This window comes from Canis lupus, chromosome 33 (assembly GCF_003254725.2).
Source record: "Canis lupus dingo isolate Sandy chromosome 33, ASM325472v2, whole genome shotgun sequence".
Lineage (NCBI taxonomy): Eukaryota > Metazoa > Chordata > Mammalia > Carnivora > Canidae > Canis > Canis lupus.
Genome location: NC_064275.1, coordinates 2,903,838 through 2,910,428, shown reverse-complemented (window position 1 = coordinate 2,910,428; position 6,591 = coordinate 2,903,838).

Sequence of the window (6,591 nt, the reverse complement as noted above, 5' to 3'; positions counted from 1 at the left end):
TACATAAGGGCACTATCTTCAAGATCAGGAGAAAATAGCTGACCTATATAATACATAGAAACAAATACAGAGAGACAAAATAAGGAGACAGAAAAATATGTTTCAAACAAAAGAACAGAAAAAAAAATCTCAGGAAAACTAAATAAAATAGCGATAACCAAAATATTTGATAAAGAGTTCAAAGTAAGTGTCATAAAAAAGGTCAAGAGTGGATGTGGATTTGAAAGAAGAGTGGGTAAACTCGGTATGAACTTCAACAAAGAAAACAAAAATATATAAAAAATAACTAATCGGAGTTGAAAAATACAATAACTAAAATGAAAACACACTGGATGGATTCAACACTAGATTAGAGGATGCAGAAAAATGGATTTGTGATCTGGAAGACCTGGAAAGCAACCAAACTGAATAGCAAAAATGAAAAAATAATTTTAAAAATGAAGATAAACTAAGGGATTTCTAGGACAACATCAGCATACTAACATTCACATTTAAGGCATCCCAGAAGAAAAAAAGAGAGAGAAAGGCAGAAAACTTGTTTGAAGATAGAATAGCTGAAAACTTTCCTAATTTGGGGAAGGAAACTGGCATTTAACAGGAGCACAGTGAGCTCAAAATGAGATATATGCAAGGAGGTCCACACCCAGATACACAATAGTTAAAATGTCAAAGTTTAAAATAAAAAAAAGTTAAAAAAGAATTTTAAAAGCAGTAAGAGAAAAAAACCAATGTGTTATTTACATAAGGGAAACTCCCTAAAGCTCTCAGCTGACTGTTCAGAAGAAACTTTGCAGGCCAGGTAGAAAGTGGCATGATACATTCTAAGTGCTGAAAGGAAAAAAAAACAAAACCCAAAAACATAAACAAAACTAAACCAAAAATACCCTCTACCTGGCAAGGTTATCATTCAGAATTGAACAAAAGATAAATCATTTCCAAGACAAGTTAAAGACATTAATCACTGCTAAACCAGCCATATGAAATGTTAAAGGGACTTCTGTAAGTAGGAAAAGAAAAAGCCGTTAACTAGAAGAAAATTATGAAAGGAAATTATTTCACAGATAAAAGCAAATATATAGTAAAGAGAGTAGATTAATCACTTATAGAATTATTATGAAGCTTAAAAGAAAAAAGTAGTAAAATCAATTATATCTATAATAGTTAAAGGATACAAAATAAAAAGATGTAAAATATGACTTAAATACACAAAATGTGGAGGGAGGATTAAAAATGTAGTGCTTTTAGAATATGTTCAAACTTAAGATACTATCAGCTTAATACAGACTGGTATGTATATATCTACCTACCTACCTACTTATGGTTAGCACAAATCAAAAATCTATAGTAGGTACAGGAAAAAAAAAAAAGGAATAGAAAATCCAAGCACAACACTCAAGACTGTCATCAAAACATATGGGTAAGAAAATAGAGAAGAAAAAAAAGAAAAGAAATACAAAAACAACTAGAAACAATTTTGAAAAGTGGCAATAATTACACATTTCTTAATAATTACTTTAAATAAAATGAACTACATCTAATCAAAAGACAAGGATAACTGAATGGATAAAAAAAAAAAGAAAAAACAAACAAACAAACAAACATCTATATCCTGCCTAGGAAGATTCCTGTTAGACATCAAGACATATGCTGACTAAAAGTGAAGAGATGGGAAAAGATATTCCATCCAAATGGAAGTGAAAAATAAGTTGAGGGGGATCCTTGGGTGACTCAGTGGTTTAGCACCTGCCTTCGGCCTGGAGCATGGTCCTGGGGTCCCGGGATCGAGTCGGGCTCCCAGCGTGGGGCCTGCTTCTCCCTCTGCCTGTGTCTCTGCCTCTCTCTCTCTGTATCTCTCTGTGTCTGTCATGAGTAAATAAATTTAAAAAAAATCTTTAAAAAAGAAAAATAAGTTGAGGTAGCAATATTTACATTAAAAAACTGTAAAATAAACACTGCTTTTTTTGTAAAAAAAAAAAAAAAAAAGAAAGAAAGAAAAGAAAAAGGCATTAGGGGATCCCTGGGTGGCGCAGCAGTTTAGCGCCTGCCTTTGGCCCATGGCGAGATCCTGGAGACCCGGGATCGAATCCCACGTCGGGCTCCCGGTGCATGGAGCCTGCTTCTCCCTCTGCCTATGTCTCTGCCTCTCTCTCTCTCTCTCTCTGTGTGACTATCATAAATAAATAAAAATAAAATAAAAAGCAGCTTAGAAATTAAAAAAAAAAAAGAAAAGAAAAAGGCATTAGATAATGATAAATGGATCAATCCAATAGGAAGATATAACAAATATAAGTAATTATGCTCCCAACATAGAATATCTAAACATACAAAACAAATATTAACAAAGGGAGAAATACTGATACAATAATAGTAGGGGATTTTAACACCCCGCTTACATCAATGGATAGGTGAACCTAAAGAAAATAATGGAAACTGTGGCTTTGAGTGACACAGATGGACTTAATAGCTATACATAGAACACTCCATTCAAAAACAACAGGATACACATTCTTTTCAGGTATACATAACACATTCTCCAAGCCATTAAGCCATGTCTCCAAGACATCATACATTAAGCCACAAAATAAATCTCAATAAATTAAGAAGACTAGAATCATATCAAGCATTTTTTTCAACCACAATGCTACACAACTAGAAATTAATTACAAAGAGAAAACTGGAGAAATACAAACATGTAGAGGCTAAACAAAATGCTAGTAACAATCAATGGCTGATGAATAAATTAAAGAGGAAATCAAAAAAAGTACATTGAGATAAATAAAAACTGGAAACATCATGCTCCAAAACCTGTGGGATGCAGCATAAATAGTTCTAATATAAAGGTATATAGTGGTACAGGTTTACTTCAATAAACTGGAAGAACATCAAATAAACCTAGTAAACTTACAAGAACTAGAAAAAAAATCAAGCAAATCTTAAAGTTAGTAGAAGGAAGACAATAAAGATCATGGTGAAAACTGAAACAGATATAAAAAATAGAACAGATTAATGAGATCAAGAGCTGGTTCTTTGAAAAGATTTACAAAATTATTAAAATAATGATTTTGGCAGACTCACAAAGGATAAAAAGACTCAAATAAAATCAAATTAAAAGTAACAGATACTATAAAACCACAAAGAATTATAAGAGCCTACTATGAAAAATTATATGCCAACAAATTGGACAAAATTTGGACAAAATTATATGCCAACAAATTGGACAAAATTTCCACTAGAAAAGTGGAAACATTCTTATAAACACAATCTTCCAAGACTGAATTGGAAAGAAATAGAAAATTTGAACAGACCAATCACAAGGAACAATACTGAATCAGTAATGAAAGAACTCCCCAAAGCAAATGTCCATGACCAGGTGGCTTCATAGGTGAATTCTACCAAACATTTAAAGAAGAATTAGTACCTATCCTTCCTAAAGTATTCTCCCAAATAGAAACAAATGCTTCCAAATCATTCTATGAGGCCAGTATTACCTTGATATCAAAGCAAGACAAAGACACCATAAAAAAAAGATAAAAAGAAGAAAAATTTAGACCAATATCCTCCCTAATGAACATAGATGCAAAAGTCTAACAAATTTTAGCAAAATATTAGCATAATATTAGAAAATTTAGCAGTACATTAAAAAGATTATTCACCATGATCTAGTAGGATTTACTTCAGGGATGCAAAGATAGTTCAATATCCACAGATCAATCAATGCAATACCTCACATTAACAAAATGAAAAATAAAAACCAGATGATCATTTCATTAGATGAAGAAAAACATTTGACAAACTCAACATATGTTCACGATAAAGACCCAATAAAGTGGGTTTAGAGAAAACATACCTCAACGTAATAAAAAGCATTTATTTATTGAAGTCTGGGATTGTAATACCTTTATCTTTGTTAATCCACAGCTAATATCATACTAAATGGTGAAAAGCTGAAAGCTTTCCCTTTAAGGTCAGTAAGAGGACAAGGCTACCCACTATTGCCACTTGTATTTAACACAGTGCTGGATGTCCTAGCCACTGCAGTCAGACAAGGACAAAAATAAAGGCATTCAAATTAATTGGTAAAGAAGAAGTGAACTCTCACTACTTGCAGATGACATGTTACTATATGTAGCAAACCCTACAGACTCCCCCCAAAAATGATCAGGATTAACAAAAGAATTCAGTGAAGTTGAAGGATGCAAAATTAACATACAAATTTGTTGCATTTCTCTATGCTAAAAACCAAACTAGCACAGAATGAAATTAAGAAAAATAATTTCATTGACAACTCTACCAAAAAGAATATAATACCTGGGAACAAATTTAACTAAGAAGATAAAAACATACTCTTAAAATGCTGAGAGGTTGATAAAAAAAAGAAAATTGAAGACATCACAAATAAATGAGAAGATATACCATGTGTATGGGTTGGAAGAATAAACCTTTTTAAATTATCCATACTATCTGTAACAATTTACAGATTCAACACAAGCTCTATCAAAATATTGGTAGCATTTTTCACAGAACTAGATTTTTTTCCCTATATAATCACTCCTACACACATTCGCAACTCTCTGCCCTCCTTATCAAATCATGTACCAGGAAGGTACCTTCATTACACTTTGATGAACCTACACGGATACTTAATTATCATGCAAAGTCCTTTTTTTTTTTTTTTTTTGCAAAGTCCATCTTTTATATTAGGCTTTGTTCTTAGTGTTGTACATTCTATGGGTTTGGGTTTGGACAAATGTATAATGACATGTATCCACCATGAGAGTATTTTCATTGCCTGAGAAAAATCCCTTGTGTTTACCTCTTCATCCCACTTCCCGCAGCCCAGTTCCACCAACCTCTGGCAAACATGGATCATTTATTGTTTCCATAGTTTTCCCTTTCTTAAAGTGACAAATAGTTGAACTCATACAGTATGTTGTCTTTTCAGATTGTTTTTCCTTTATTCAGTAATAATCAGTCAAGATTCTTTCGTGTTTTTTTTTTTCATGGCTTCATAGCTCATATATTTTGACCAGTAAATAATATCCCATTGTCTGGATATACCATAGTTTATTTATCCATTCACCTACTATAGAACATCTTGATTGCTTGCAAGTTTGGGCAATTATTAATGAAGTTGGTATAAACATATTCCTGAGCAGGTTTTTGTGTGGACATAAGTTTCCACTTCTTTGAGCAAATACCAAGGTGTGCAATCACTGATCAGATATCATAAAATATGTTTAGCTTTCAAAGAAACTGCCAACCTAGCTCCCAAAGTGGCTGTACTATTTTCCATTTCCACCAGCAATGAATGAGAATTCCTGTTTTTCTGCATCATTTTGAGCATTTGGTGTTGTCAATGTTCCAGAGTTTGGGCTTTTTAACGGTTATATAGTGGTATCTAATTTCTGTTTCAATTTGCGTTTTCTTGATAACATACAATGTGGAACATCTTTTTATGTGACTATTTGCTGGCTGTGTATCTTTATTGGTAAAGTGTTAAGGTTTCTGGCCCATTTTTCAATTGGGCTGTTTCCTTATTTCTGAGTTTTAAGAATTCTTTGTGTATTTTGGATAGCATTTGATTATTTGGAATGTAAATGGTACAAGAGCTATTATTTGTACATTTACTATGACCCAGGCATTATGCTATTAAATATGGTGCATCCATATTTTTAAAAATTATTATTATTAGTCTAATAATACTTATTATTAAGTATTTTCAATTTTATATAGGATAACAATAAAACTGAAAGAATTTTATTTTAAAAATATTAAACTAAAAAAATTAATGTAAAGCTGGTATATAAAGCCCAATGTTATCTTATTACACAATATTTTCTTGTCTGTGTGAAATTAAAAATATTGATTAAATTCGTCTGGTATATTTGCCCTTAACTGCCATATCTTTTTTTTATTTTACATGTTAAATCACATAAAAAATACATGTGCATATGAGATTTCATATAAACTGATTAAACACATGCATATAAAAATATAATTTTAAACACAATTTTTAGATGTTATTTTAATAGACCATGTTCAAGCAAGAGTTTGCTCCTCTTACTATTATTGTCTTTGTTATTGTTGTGTTAATATTACCATGAGGGCAATAAAAGTAAATCCTGATTCCATTTGTGCTTTAAACTAATCTTTAAAGTACGTCCTCCCATTCTGATATTCTCTTGTTTAGTAAAGATGTAAAAATGTCACATCTCTTTGCAAGGAAAGATGTCTTACAGTCTCTCCTCTCCCCCTCACCGAAAGATATGTACTGAAAAATGCATCTTTTCTGTGTTTATAAATTAGGATATTTATTTTAGGGAAAAGTAATTGCTTCTTCATACGGTATACTATAATAGAATTTTCAGTCCAAAAGCAATTTAAGTCAGCAACATATTGAACTGTAATTAAAGATTTATGATTCCATTAAAAGGTAATGTTATAGTTAATCCCTAATAATAAAATACTTCATAAAAGTTCAGTGTTATACACAATGCAGAATACAAATGTCAAGTTCTCCCAAATATTTACTGGCCTTGTGATTCCATTGAAAATGTTAACACTTGAATTTCAATAATATATTGCACTGGC